Genomic DNA, 15,631 nt, shown 5'->3' on the forward strand with positions numbered 1-15,631 from the left:
TAACCATATTTTAAACAGAATTATTTCTAATAAAGTAAATAGAAAAAAAACTCAAAATAAATTTATAAATAATCTACAATTCATTTCCCAAAATGTGCTTTCCCAAGTAAACTTAAGCTTTCAAAATAATTAAGTGGTTCGTCATGCTTTTCATCATATATCACTTTGTATAATAATTACTATCCGATGCTCCTATATTAATTATATAGCTCATTATTTTGAGTTTGGCAAGGGGTCCAGAAGCTTTCTTTTTTGTACACTGTATTGCACTCAACACTTAATTTGAGTGAGCTGTCGAATTTTTCTTATGATTATGTTTAAATGTCTTTAATGAGTGAATTATGTCCACTCTAGCTATATAGATGCAGTAGACTCAGTCAAATATATTGACATTGACTGACAAAGGAACTTCAATAATATTGATATAAAATGGTTCTCTTGCTATATAGTTTACTTATTTAATTTAGGTGGTAATATAATTAAAAATGCTTTTAATATTAGTTCTTTATATTAATTTTAGATCGGTTGTTTGAGAAATAAAAAAATAGATATTTTTTAAAAATTGATTCTATATATAATTTTATATTAGTTACGACCACATCGAATTTTATAATTTTTTATATCAGATATGAGTATACACCGATATGGAAAGTCTGTTTAAAAAAATGCTACAACTGCATTATATTCTTAATTAATGTATAATATATTATCTTTTTATAAATTAATATATAATATTCTGATTCAAATTTACGAAAACTTAATTAGAAACAGTTACAGAAAAAATAAAACACTCGAAAAACATTTCATTATTATATATACACTATTTCATACATGAAAAATATAAGTGTAATTTTTCTATTATATATAATGACTAAATCAGAAAACACTATGTTGACAATTTTCCTGTTACAAAGCTAATTTCATATCTCATTGTACATGAAGAAATTCGAATTCTCGCAAAATCAAATAAAAACAAAAAAGAATAACCAAATTCCTCACATTTATCTTATGTTAAAAAAATATATTTTTTTAGAAATATTTTTTGAAGCACCGATTTGTTTTTGTTAACTTTGTCAAAAGTATTTTTTAGAAGGTAAGAAAAACAAATAAGTGTTCCAGAATCTACTTTATGAAAAAGTAATTATAAATATGTTTGTTTAGACTTTTTTTTTTATTAAAAAAACACTTTCTTTTAATAAAATAAGCATTTTTTTTTAGTTTTATGTTAAATTTCTTTTTTAAAAATAATCAATTTTTTGTGTCTTAAAGAATTGTTTCTTTTTGAAGCACTTATTATAAACACTTACTTTTAAGTTTAAACAAACAAATCTTATATTATCAATGATTGCTTAAAAAGTGGATTAATCCAACTTTACTTACTTGAATGAACTTTAAAAAGTGAACTTGAATTGGACTATCACAAGTTAATGAATTAAATTGAGTTAATTCACTTAATTAAAAAAAACTTATAATATTGTATCTTATAATTACAACTGTGTTAATAATAAGACAATAAAAAATATTATAAAAAAATGTTGTGGGTTGCATCAATTGTCCCGTGGCGGAGGCTAGGTGGGCCAAGTCACTGTCGAATCATGGCGCTTGGGCTGCTGCGCTCTTAAGTAAAAAGAGTTGCGCCCTGACTAAAAGCTATAGCTTTTGGCCTAGTGGTAAGCGCTCGATCCAACAATTGGTATCAGAGCCAAGGTCATGAGTTCGATACCCAGCGGGGCAATTGCTGAGGGGGAGATTGTTGCGGGTTGCATCAATCGTCCCGTGGCGGAGGCTAGGTGGGCCAAGTCACTGTCGAATCATGACGCTTGGGCTGCTGCGCTCTTAAGTAAAAAGAGTTGCGCCCTTAAGTAAAAAGAGTTGCGCCCTGACTAAAAGCTATAGCTTTTGGCCTAGTGGTAAGCGCTCGATCCAACAAAAAAGCAGGCATCAATTTCAACTAATTAATCAACTTACTAAAACAAGTTTTCTACATTAGTTGCATAACCAATGTAGATCACACTTATCTTAAAATGATGACATTTAACATCAATTAAATTTTAACCGATGTAGAAATATATGAAAAAATATATATATTATGTTCATCACCTCATTATGCAACCTCCTTGCCCACCCCTTCCTTCCATCATATCACATCACCTCCTCATGTCTAGATATAAAATTGTTCACCCACAAAGCTATCATTATCCTGTTATGTCACCTCCTCACATCTAGATCTGAAATCCACTTATAGTGTTAATCCCTCAATCATACCAACAACAAGCCTTAACCAACATCCAAGAGAGAACACCTATCTAGAGAAGAACAAAGAGAGTAATGCACCATGGCAATGATGAGAAAAAAAGAAAGAAGAGTGCATTGGTAGTTATCTTTTAAAATCAATTATTTTTAACTGATTTAGTATATTAAATTCAAAATCACTTAAATTTTTAACTAGTATACTAAATCAATTTTCATTTAACCAATTTTAAAAATGTTGACATAATTTCAAAATGTCAATGCTTCATCTATTAAATAAGTTACAACATAATTGGTTTAATAGTCTGACATGGTAGGGTCTAGGGTTTTTTTTTGCCTGACTCTTTGGAGTTAAGAATACTGGTTTTTAAGAATGAGTGATTACCTTTCTCTGACCCTTATTGTCCAACGTGAGAGCGGATAGCTAATTTATTCCACTATTTGAATAGGGTTCTATGGTCAGTCTGTGACCCTTGGATGTCGAAGGCATCCTTGGGGTGATCTTGTAGTTCCTACGAGACGGAGGCGATGGGGTCAGACGTCCATGGATTCTTTTTTCTCTTTCTGCATCTCGCTCAAAGGGTTGAAGGAAGATAGTGCATCAAGCTGTTCACAAGGGCCAGCTTGATCCTCTTCCCCATGATCCCAAATGAGGAAACCCTAGGAGACCAACTCCAACGTACCGTCCATGTACGATCCATACTAGATCTGACCAATTGTCTATCCTACCTCCTCTACGTTCTTAATAGCCCATTTTTGTCTCTGTAGAGTCTTTCAATGACATGTTTTGGTCCTCTTTCCCATTAATTAGAAAAAGTGAGCCACCGATTCAGGTGTGTATATATATAGGGAGAAATTCATTTCTTTCAAGAATAAGTCTTGTTAGATTTACTCCACTCAATAACATATTCTATATCAAATTTTAGTGATATAACCATTGAATTAAAAATTCTTAATGCATAAATTATGTCTATAAATTTTTTAAAAAAATTAAAAATTATTTGATACTCTATTTTATTAATTTAAACCAGCGTATAAAATGTCTATAATTATTCATCAATTTGAATTAATCAAACAGAGTATCAAATAGTTTTCAAAAATTTTAAAAATTTGTAAACTTGATCCATGTCATAAAGTTGCACATAAAGAAGAGAGAAAAATCCTTACAAAGGATGAAAATGGATCAACAGCAGCTTAAGCATTATTGCATTGATTGTATCCAAATATATAAAATGAAAAGGAACAAAAAAATAATAGAAGAATAAAGTTGTTATAAAGAGAGAAAAAGAAATGACAATGAAAAAAGATACAAAATAAGATGTTGATGTGTACGACCATGCAAAACCAAGCAATATTGCATGTAAAACTCCAAAATGAAAATATTAGTTAACAACCCCCCCTCTCAAGCTAGGAATAGATGTTTGTCATTCCCAGCTTGGAACGTAGAGTCTAAATAATGGAGGGTGAAAAAGCCTTGGTAAAAAAGAGAGAAGAGCAGGGCGAATAAAAGTTACACGAAGGTCCTACAAAAGATAGATAAGTCATTGTAGTTCACATGTTGTGGAGGCAAGTGCATGATATTCAGCGTTAGAAGAGCTCTTGGACATAGTTGGCTATTTCTTCAATCTCCAAGAGATAAGAGAATAGCCAAGATAGATAGAAAAATTGGTGATTGATCGACAAGAATCCACACAACCATCCCAATCTGAATCACTGAATGCTTTTAACTGTGGAGAACTACTAACATCAAGAAATATGCCTAAACCTGGAGCTTGTTTTAGATAGCATAGCACATGAAAAACGGTTTGGTAATGAGTCGTAGAAGGCTTAGAAACAAATTGACTAAGATGTTACGCAACATGAGTAATATCTGGATGGGTGCTTGTGAGATAAATTAATCTGCCAATTAATCGTCTATAAGAAGAATGGTCTTCAAGAGGTGTGCCACTAAATGCAAATAAACGAGTTGAAGAATCCATTGGAGTAGAAATAGGACAACAACCTAGCATACCAATATCAACCAAAATGCCAAGGATGTACTTGCGTTGAGATAAATGGATCCTAATTTTGTTCGTAACAACCTTCAAGCTAAAGAAATATGTAAGATCACCAAGATCCTTGATTTTAAAAGCCGGATTAAGGAGAGTGGTGATATTATGAATCTCAAAAAGATCATTGCTACCAAGAACTATGTCATCCACATATACAAGAAGGGTAGTAATAGAGTGATCAGTAAACTTCAAGAATAGAGAATGATTAATACACGAATGATGATACCCATGAGACAAAAGAAAGGCCAAAAGACGGACATACCATTGACGATTGGCTTGCTTGAGCCCATACAAAAATCTCTATAATTTCATACTTAACCTAGCTTGGGAGAAAATAATCCTGGTGGGAGTTGCATATAAAATTCCTCATGAAGTTCTCTATGCAAGAAGGCATTGTTGACATCTAGTTTCTTAAGAAATCAGTTGTTGATGGCAGCCAAGGAAAGAAGAAGACAAATTGTAGTAAGCTTAGCAACATGTGAAAATATATCAATGAAATCAAGTCCCTCAAACTGAGTATACCCCTTGGCTATGAGGCACGCTTTATGGCGTTCAACAGAACCATCAGCTAGCATGACATTTAACTTTGTAAACCCATCTACACCCAATAGTTGACTTATTAAGAGGAAGAAAAGTAAGGGTCTAGGTGTTGTTTGCTTCAAGTGCAACAATCTCCTATCTCATAGCTTTAATCCAACAATCACCCTTGGAAAGCTCAACATAAGAAATAGGCTCAATGCTGGCAAAAATAGACATTATGAAATGATGGAAAGATAAAGATAAAGGCGATATGAAACTTTAGAATCCAAGGGATAGGGAATAGTTGAAGAAGAATGTGATCTAGCTGATGTGAATGTGACATGAAAGTCTTGGAGGTATAAGGGTGGTTGACGTGGTTGAGTGGATCAACGAAGATTAAGAGGAGAAGCGAAATTCTTAGTAGAAGGAGCAGAGGCTACAAGGGTATCATAACAAGTATGCTGAGTAGGTTCAATGAGATTATTAAAAGGAATGGGAAGGGAAGGAGGTGAGGATGTCTCGTGAGACTTTGAAGTAAGGTATGGAAAATGGTTTTCATAAAAAATGACATTACGGGATACTTCAAGATGGTGAGTTCGAAGATAAAAAAAAAATAAGGTAGCCTTTTGTATGAGGTTTAAAACCAAGAAAGATGCAAGGATTGGCCCTGGGATCAAGTTTCTTTCGATGGGTTTTATAGTGCCATTGTAACAAAGGCAGCCAAAAAATCTAAGTGTGGTAATATCGTAAGGTTTGGCATATAGTTTTTCAAAAAGAGAAACATGTTGTAAGAAAGGAGTAGGTATGAAATTGATGAGATATGCAGTACACATGAAAGCAAAATTCCAAAATGAAAGTGGTAGATTAGATTGAAAAAGTAAAGCCCGTGTGATATTTAATAAGTGATGGTGTTTACGCTCAATGATTCCATTTTGATCAAGAGTCTCAGTGCAGGTTGGTTGATGTATTATACCTTTTGATTCAAAAATATGGTTGATGTAAAACTCCAGACCATTATTTGTTTGAATAGCTTTAACTTGTCTTTCAAATTGTGTGGCAATGTGATGTATAAAGTTTATTATGTGAGTTTCACCTTTATTAGTCATAAGTAATATCCATGTAAAACGAGTATGATCATCAATAATAGTAAGAAAATACTTGTGTTCATCAAAAGAAATTTTGGAACATGGTCCCCATATGTCAAAGTGAAGAAAATCAAAAGGATGAGATGCAGTCACTCAAAGAAAATGGAAGTTTCCTTTGTTTAGCATGATGACAAATATTACATGTAAAATGTTTGTTGATGTAAATACAAGGATAAGATTGTTGCATCATTTTTAATCTATCGTATGACAAATGACCCATGTGATAATGCCACAAATCAAATAGGCTGAATATGATATTGAGGGTGAATTATGGCAGATGACATAAAGGAAGGACAAAGAACAACAAGTCATGGTGTAAAGGTCAACATTCACATCAACTATACCAATCTTTTCTTTGGTTTTCACATCCTGAATAATATAAGAGGTAGGACAGAAAATAAGCTAACAATTAAGGGAAGAAACCAATTTAGATATAGAAATTAAATTGAAATTGAAATCAAGAATGTATAAAACATTAGTCAGGTAAAAAGAGTTAGTGAACTTGATAGTTCCTGAATGAGTCACAAGAACATAAAGGCTTGATACTGTTGAGGGGTGAAACGAAAATCTTGAACCTTGGGAGCTTGTTGTTGATCTGATTCAGGAGCTCTACAATCACTAGCCACAATGTTGTTAATAGTGGAATTCTTCACGTTAGAGGATTTATTAGGAGGAAGTTCGTGCTTACGATAATAAACTTCTATAGTGTGACATGTTCTTCTATAATGAGTGCATATCTTATTGGATTTAGTGGAGGAAGTGCGTGGGCCTTTGTTATCATTAGTGGAAGGAAACTCGTGCTTCCTATAGGGGTATTTGGTACGTGGAATGTTTTTACATTCATGGGAACCTTAAAGCGGAAATCTTAGTTTTTCATGTTTGATAGCTTTTTTTAAAAAAAAAAAGATTCTCAGAAGTATAGTTTCCCGAGAACCATTTGTATCCCATTTTCTCACAAAAACATTTTCATGAAAGAGGTTGGAATCTAACTTTTTCGAGTTAGGAGAAAAGTTTTATATATATAAAAAGACTATATTATCTATTTTTAAAATAAAAAAATATCTTTTTCTCAAATTTTTTATTTCTCTTTCTCTCTCACTCATATGCTCACCCCTCTCTTTTCCTCTCTCCCTCTCCCTCTCCCTCTCCTTCTCTTTCTCTCTCTTTGTCTCTCTCACTCTCACTCCTCCTCTCTTCCTCCCCTTCTTTCTCCTTCTCCCCCTTGCTCTCCCTTCCTCCATATCTTTATTTCTCTCTCTTTTTCTTATATCTCATTATTTATTGACCTTGTCAATTTAATAATATTATTAAAATCTATTTTATTTTTACATTTTAATGATATTTATTGACATTTTTTTTATTTGAATAAAATGAAATAATATATTTTTATTCTTCTTAATTATAATGTAACATTTTTATTTTTTATTTTTTATTGTTGAATTCTGTATTTAGATAATTTTAATAAGTTTTTAACTTTTAAAAATAATTTAATATCCTATTTGTAATAAAATTTGAGTAAATAAATATATCTAATGAATTTATTTTAATAAACGATATTTTTGTAAAAAAAATATTTATAAATTTAAGAATATATTATTATAATCAAAAATAAAAATCTTTAATTCTCATAAATCATAAATGAATAATTTTAAAAAAATTTATGAATAATCAAACATATTTTAGTTATTTTCAGGAATCGTAATTTTTATGTGTAAAAAACCTTTTCCTCTATCAAATACTCCTTTAAAATAAGTGGATTTCTTTTATATATATTTATTGAAGAGGACAACTATGGCAAACATAACCAAACATTCGTATGGGTATTGTAGGGGCCGTCTAGTGTGGAAAAGAGTAAGGATTACATCATGTAGTGAGCCCATAATTAGGTATAGATATGGATGGATGACCTTAAAATAATATATGTATAGGCTCTGTCAGGGATAGATATGAGTGCATGCATATGTCTACTCTGCCTTCTCATTCTAAACTTCCGGAGTTAATTTGTTGAATATTCTTCAATGCAATGAAAAGCATATAAATCCAAACCCTGTAGTGGAGTCTCGATCATGCTCTACCATTTCCACCATATCTTTTAAAATAACTTATTTATGTCACGGAAAGAAAATAATGAAAAAATAATTAATAAAGTTCAAAGGTGTCAAATGAATTAAACTCTATGGGTCAATACAATTCATCATGGGTCGAGTTAAGTTAAAAAAAAAAAATTATATTAATTTTAGTTAAATTCTAATATGACACACTTAACCAATGAGTCAAATGGATTCAAGTCAAATGAGTTGGGTTAGCTTCTTTAACTCACTATTATATATATATATATATATATATATATATATATATATATATATAATTTTTATTTAAAATTTTGATCGATATTTTTTTATGTATTATATTTTAATCAATGATAAATTTGATTTATGAATATAAAAGGTTATAACTTTATTTTATTTATTAAAAATAGAAACATGTAATTAATTATTTTTATTTTTAAAAAATTTGATGAGTTAACCCACCTAACCTACCAATCCATGATGGATCAAACACGGTTATAATTTTTCTTGCTCAACAAAAAGTAAGTCAAATTGGGTTAACTCATTTAAAGTGTCAACATGTGATGAGTTAACCTGTGTAAGTCGGATTAACTCGCGATCAAGTCTAATCATTTATATTTTTCTTTTTAACTTGACATGTCTAAGTTTGAAGAAGATAAAAGAATTTGCATGACATGATATCTAAACTACTCTAAACTAGTTTGAAAAGGGTTATAAATTTGTTTGACCAAATTTAATTTTTATTTTGTAAAATGTCTTATTTTACTATATTAAGATTTAATTTTGGATAAAAAAAATAAGATTTAATTTGGATAAACTTGTGAATATTTATTTGTAAGAGAGAGAAAATTAGAAAGGTAAACTCGAAATTAAAACAAAAATGAGTTATTCTTTTCAAACTCCTACCATAGTTCTGTTTGGGAAACATAATCATATAATTAATATTCTTTTCTTTGTAATGGAAACAATTTTTTTAAAATAAAACTTAAATTACAAAATATTTTATATTAATATACATGAATTTCTATAGTTATAATTTGCTAAAATATTTCTTCTAAAACGTAGTGTATACTACTATGCTAGCAAATAAATCTCACAAACTTTAATTTGTAAAACCCACTTATTTTTTAGTTGAACTAAGTTAACAAGCTATACTCGAGTATATTTAAAAAAATGTAGTTATAATTTGTTAACTTACTACAACTAAAAAATAAGTAGATATAAGTTAACAAACTTTAAATGTGTGTGTAATTAATGTAATTAATAATAAATACGGTGAAATAATTGAATATTTTTTTAAAAAAATTCTACATCAGTTACAAAGAAATCAATGTAGAAAGTCCTCTTTTAATAAATGATAGTTTAGCTGATGTGAATGAGATATTATATATGGATTCAATCTAAAGAAATTATTTGACTTAAATATGTTTTTAATCTCTCAAATTTAAAATAAATTTATTTTTAGTATCTTCAATTTAAAATTGATCTTTTTAATTTCTGTAATTTTCAAAAATATTATTTTAATTATTATACTAAAATTTTGTTAAAAAATCTATTAAATATTGTCGCATAAAATCTACCTATTAGTTTTTTCATTAGTGAAAACATCGCATTAAACCCAATTGATACTATATAATTGTCTTAATCTGTTACTTTTAGATTTGTTATTAGTAACATGAGAGACTAATTAAAACAAAATTTTTAAAAATTACATGATTAAAAAAATAATTTTAAATTTAAGAAATTAAAAATAAATTCATCTTACTTGAAGTACTAAAAACATATTTAAATTAATCTATTTTTACATTGATTGTACAATAAGCGAGGTAAAAATGTTTTCCTTATAAAATTGGTGTGTATAACATTTGTTCTACAACTGATGTAAAATATTCAAAATAATATGTGTAGATCAAAAGATCCTTCTATATTAGTGATATGACTAATAATTATGATAGCATTAACAATTGGGAGAGGGACAAAAGAATTATGATAGCATTAACAATTGGGAGAGGGACAAAAGAAGGAGAAAGAAATATAGTTATTAAATAAAAACTGAATATGAATTATAATTTAAGTATTTTATATTCGGGACATAAAATTGCTTCATCATTTATTGTATAATATGAAGTTATGTTCTGTCTTTGTCTGTTTTTTCTTAGTTAATTTGTGTTATCATACAAATGTTTCTTAAATAAATATAGAACAATTATATTTATATTATTTAATATAATAATTTTCAGCAAATAAAAAAAAAAGGTTAACTCAAGACGATCTTGTGCGATAAAAAATGCGACTTGATTTTCCTTATATATATTGTTAAATGGTGCATATGCTATACATGAAAAATTGATATAATATAGCATTGCATGGTTTTGTAAGTTTGGGGTGTGGGATATGAACACACATTTATATTTATAAAAACCCATATGGGCATGGTAATTCTTATTATTTATTATTTGATCATATAAATAATTTGAGTTATTTTATGCGTATATAATCTATGTAATACAAAAGCAAACAAATGTTTATTATTTGATTGTATTTTACAAATGTAATGTAATGTGGTAGAAACTTTGGGATGGTTTTTACATGTAGGACCTACGTGGCGAATACGTCTCTTTCAATAAATATTTGATACACAGAAACAGAAGGCAAATTTGTTGGATCATACCCTCATCCGAGTGGCTTTGTACAGAAACCCATGGCATGATACTAATAATGGTAGCAAATGGCCAAATCAGACTCACTGCAGGGCTGCAACATCCAATTAGTGTAGCTAAAAATAGCAAAGCTACAACCATCACGACTCATGTCTTGCACCTGTCACTGGTTGTGTTTGGATTGAAAGATGGATTTGGGAGAGTGGAAAAGGAAAGATTTGAAGAGAAAGAGAGTGGAAAGTGGGATTATTTAGATTAAAAGAAAGATAGTGAAAAGTGAGTGGAAAGTTTCTGAGAATTTGTGTAGAAATTGATTAATGTAATAGATAAAAATTAAAAATTTAATAGATGAATATGTAATTTACACTTTTATTCTTGGATTAAAAATGAGTAGAATATTATTTATTGTAAATAATAATAATTACAATAAAATTATATTAATAGGTATAATTTATTAAAAAATAATAAATAATGATAATAATAATAATAATAATAAATATTAGAAAAATAATAAGAATCATAATAAATAATAATGATAGTAATTATAATGAATAATAATAATGATAATAATAATAATATCTATAATAATAAATAATAATAACAAAATATATTATGATAATTATATTTTCTAACATTGTTTTTACCCATAACAGCCAATTTGGAACGGCCCGTTCTCAACTAGGATTTTTAAGCCAATTTAGTAATTTAGAACGGTCCGTTCCAGTTTGGGAACGGGCCGTTCTAGGATACTAAATTACCCTTGTTTTAATAGTTTGGAATGACCCGTTCCAATTTTGGAACGACCCGTTCTGGGATTGCCTCGAAGCAAAAATATGCCACCATAATCGATTATGTGTCATGCATAATCGATTATGTGCCTCCATTCTTCATCTCTTTTCAGCCTTTGGGGTAGGGGTATTATCAGTTTTTCTCATTTCTTATGTGACTTTCATCTCTTTTCAGCCTTTGGGGTAGGGGTATTATCAGTTTTTCTCATTTCTTATGTGACTTTCATCTCTTTTCTTCACAACTTCGTGAGGACATTCTCCTGCTTTTTTTCGCTTTTCTTTCGGTGCAAATCAGCGGAAACAAACGTGAACTTTCTTCACCTTTTGTTCGTCATAAACAGTAAATCCCCTGAAACAAACAGGGACTATATATCAAAATTAAACCAAATTTCTTAACTCTTCACCCTATTGAATTATATAAATTTAAGATAAATTTATATTTCATTTTTCAAATTTAAAATTGTTTATTTTTATTTGTATAATTTGAAAAATTATTTTAATTTTTATATTTAAATTTATTAAATATTATCACATAAAATTTATTTATTAATATTTTTGTTAGTAAAAATATTACATTAAATTCAACTAATAATATTTAATTATTTTAATTTAATTATCACTTTTATATATTTAACAATGATTTGAAGGATTAAAACAAAATTTAAAAAAAAATATAAGACTAAAAATAATTTTTTTAAATTTAAAGAATAAAGACAAATTTATCACTAAAAATATATTCATACCGAATATATATTATGTTTTTCTGAAAGAAGGAGGCATTGGGGAAAAAAAAAAAAAAAAAGATGATGACTCATGATTGATTGGAAAGAACTCAAGAAAAAACAAAAACTTCGTCGCTTACCTCATCGGGCAACTTAAAACGAAATGTTGGGATATTTTAGCATATTAATTTTATCATGCGTTGAGCTTATATTTTCTAGTGTTTATCGTAAAATATTTAGATATTGGGTTAAATATATTTTAAGTTTTTAAAAAATTGCATCTATTTTATTTTGTTATTTTTAAAAAAATATTCTTTGATTTTGGTTCTTTAAATTTATATAATACTTATTTTTAATTTTTTTAAAAAAATATTGTTAAATTTTATTGTTAAAATAAGTTATTTCAATACCTAAATCACCATTAGTTTTATATACATGTAACTTTTTTAATTTAAAATATTAATTATTTTAGTATTAAATTAAGTTTTAAGATACAAATAAGTAACAAGACTTACTAATTGTAGTTTTAAATATATTTTATCTAATAATTAAAAATATATTTAAAAAAATGTATTGTTAATACATGTGACTTTAATATCATAAATTAACTTAATATATAGATGCAACAAATAAACAAAATCACTAAAATCACATGAAGGAATAACATTGAGGGAGGAAGCTTAGTCGTAACATTATGTAGTGAAATTATGAGTGTTTGGTTTAAGAAAAATGAAAAAGAAATAATATTACAAAGTTATATAATTTGAATGAGAAGACAAAGGATAAATCAAAATAAATTAAAAGTCAAATTTTTATTATGGTTATATTTATGTCGGGACAAACATTGTATCACAAATCGTTGGTCGGTGATCCTTTGCTATATATTTTCACTCACATTAGCATGAAAAAAAAACGAGTCCCACCACTTTTTAAAGCTCTCTCTCCTATTTCAATTGCACCAAACAATCCAACTTATTCCCTTATCCCTATTTTAACTGTGTTTCATAGGTTAGAATTTAGAAATACATTAAACAAATATTACTGACACTTTTTCTAACATACAAATTTTATGTATACATATTATGCTTTTAGCTCTTAGGAAAAAATTATTGTTTTAATTTGTATTAATTTTAGTCTCATTTTGTTAAGTGATAATATGATCAATAAATATTGAAAATTAAGCAGGATTATTTTCTAAAATGATAAAGATGAAAAAAAAAAAAGAGGAATTTATTTGGAAATTGATATTTTGTAAGGTATAAACCAGTAATATCTAATGCTAAAATAGAAAAAATATTGATAAAAATTCATTTAAAAAAAATCAAGAATAAAATAAAAATATGATATGATGACTAAAATTTATTCAAATCTTTTTTTTTTTTTTTAAACTTTTATGTTATTACTTGCTGAATTTGATTTAATTTTCCATCCGTGGTGACAATTGTAACGACCCGCCACGGTCTCTACACTTAGTGGAATCGCACTACAACTAGTTAACTAAGAGAATATTAAACTGGATAACACATACATACAGGCATAAATATAAAGATCGAAATAATTAAGTTTCTGTATATAAAATATAGCACCATATATGTACAGTCATCCCAAAATATTCCTTAGTGCCGGTCAAGCACTGACAAAAAAAATGTTACCCAGAATGGTAACTCAAAACACGAGACTCAGCTCCTCGTCTCACAACGATCATCTCTACTCCCAAGCTATCCCTGACCTGCTCCCATACCAAGTATGATCATCGCAGTTCCACCACATGGAAAACAGAAGGGTAAGCTAGAATTCAAAGATCAATAATACAAGTACAGAATAAAAATTCTATACTACACATGCATCCCAAATCCTGTCCCTAAGGAACCTTTCATCTCAATCAATCATTCATTCACCAAACATGAAGTCAAACACCACACTTCATCATATTAATAATCATGCAATGAATGCAACTCATGACAGATAGGCATACATATCAATCATCTAATGCGTCGTCACGCATACACCTAGGAGATCTCCATAACAATAGAGCTGTATAAGTGACATTCCATCCTACCGAAACCACCCCAACCGTTTTCACGCCCAATGCGCCCGCTCGGTCACAGCTAAACAGGATATATAATCCTCACTCGGGTTTACTCGGATGATGTCACTTACACACTTGGAAGTCCAGATCCACCGTCAGGTATAGCACAGCTGGGTACGGGCTTACCACGACCTTGGCATGCATTAACCAAGTCAATTGTGGAGTTCGCCCACCGACTATCCGCAAGGATCCACGCACCTTCCCGAGTACTTGGTTAAGGGAATAACCCTCGACCTCATACCCTGCTCCAACACTAGCTAAGGACTTAGAGGAGACTCACCCAACCCAGTGGCCTATCTGAGCACCACTCTCCCAAATCCAGTGGCCTCCCAGAGCACCACTCTCATATATTAGTGGCCTATCCAAGCACCACTCTCAAGAGACTCTATGTGAGCTCTTCCAGTTCGAAATATTTTTCCTCTCCTCAAGTCCTAGGCTAGACTCATGCCATAGGCATCACATGCAATCATGCATCATACATCATAATGGTCTGCCCACCATCATGATCAACAACCATACACATGTCATAAGACATCACATGCAATAATGCATCATACATCATAAATGGTCTACCTACCATTATGATCAATACATACCATATGAACGTATCATATTCAAACATTCATATATATCATCACAAAGCATACATATGAATCACACCTCACCATACATCATATATCATACATACATGATCTAAAACTTCAACTTTAAACATGCATAAGCATCAATTCATTCATAAATATATTCAAGCACAGTGCCGTCAACTCGCGCCTGGCCTAACACCAACCCAAGAGCTCTAAGCTCTTCCACGCCTGATACGCTCAACCTGCGCCCGGCCTAAAACTATTCAGAGAGTTCAAAATTCTCATCCAAACTAACAAATTCAGCCACATGCAAACAATCTAGCTTCCCTTACCTGAAGATTGGCTCAGATAGCCAAAGACTGAATCAAAAGTATAATTTCCCCTCGAGGCTCAACTCGAAACTTCAGTCCTCCCAAAACAAGCTTTCTAATCTGAAATTCAAGAAAAGACAGAAGGAGTTATTGATCTAGAGGAGAAAAGGAGTTAAACAGAGAAATTTGGGAGAGAAAGGAGCTCACTGACCCAGAGACCTTCTCTCTAAAACTTCTCTCTAGAACCATAACTCCTCACGGCCCCCCCTTCACCCCTATTTATAGGCAATCCGGAGTGGCCAGAACGGCCCGTACCGATACCGGAACGGCCCGTTCTGAACTCCCAGATCACGCACAAAATCCACGCCCAGAACGGCCCGTTCTGAAAACAGAACGGCCCGTTCCGGGACTCATCCAGAACGGCCCGTTCTCCCTCAGGAACA

General features: G+C 30.2%; 1 long non-coding RNA gene across 1 annotated transcript; it reads right to left on the reverse strand.

The window, feature by feature from the left end:
• Positions 1-1,451: 1,451 nt before the first annotated feature.
• LOC145958402 (uncharacterized) lies at positions 1,452-2,830 on the reverse strand. The gene is made up of 2 exons (XR_014434171.1): positions 2,636-2,830; positions 1,452-2,306 (listed from the first exon to the last, which is right to left on the reverse strand). It is a non-coding gene; the product is annotated as an uncharacterized LOC145958402 (long non-coding RNA).
• Positions 2,831-15,631: the final 12,801 nt, after the last annotated feature.

This window comes from Cajanus cajan, chromosome 5, assembly GCF_000230855.2.
Source record: "Cajanus cajan strain Asha chromosome 5, NIPB_CcT2T_4, whole genome shotgun sequence".
In the NCBI taxonomy this organism is placed as follows: domain Eukaryota; kingdom Viridiplantae; phylum Streptophyta; class Magnoliopsida; order Fabales; family Fabaceae; genus Cajanus; species Cajanus cajan.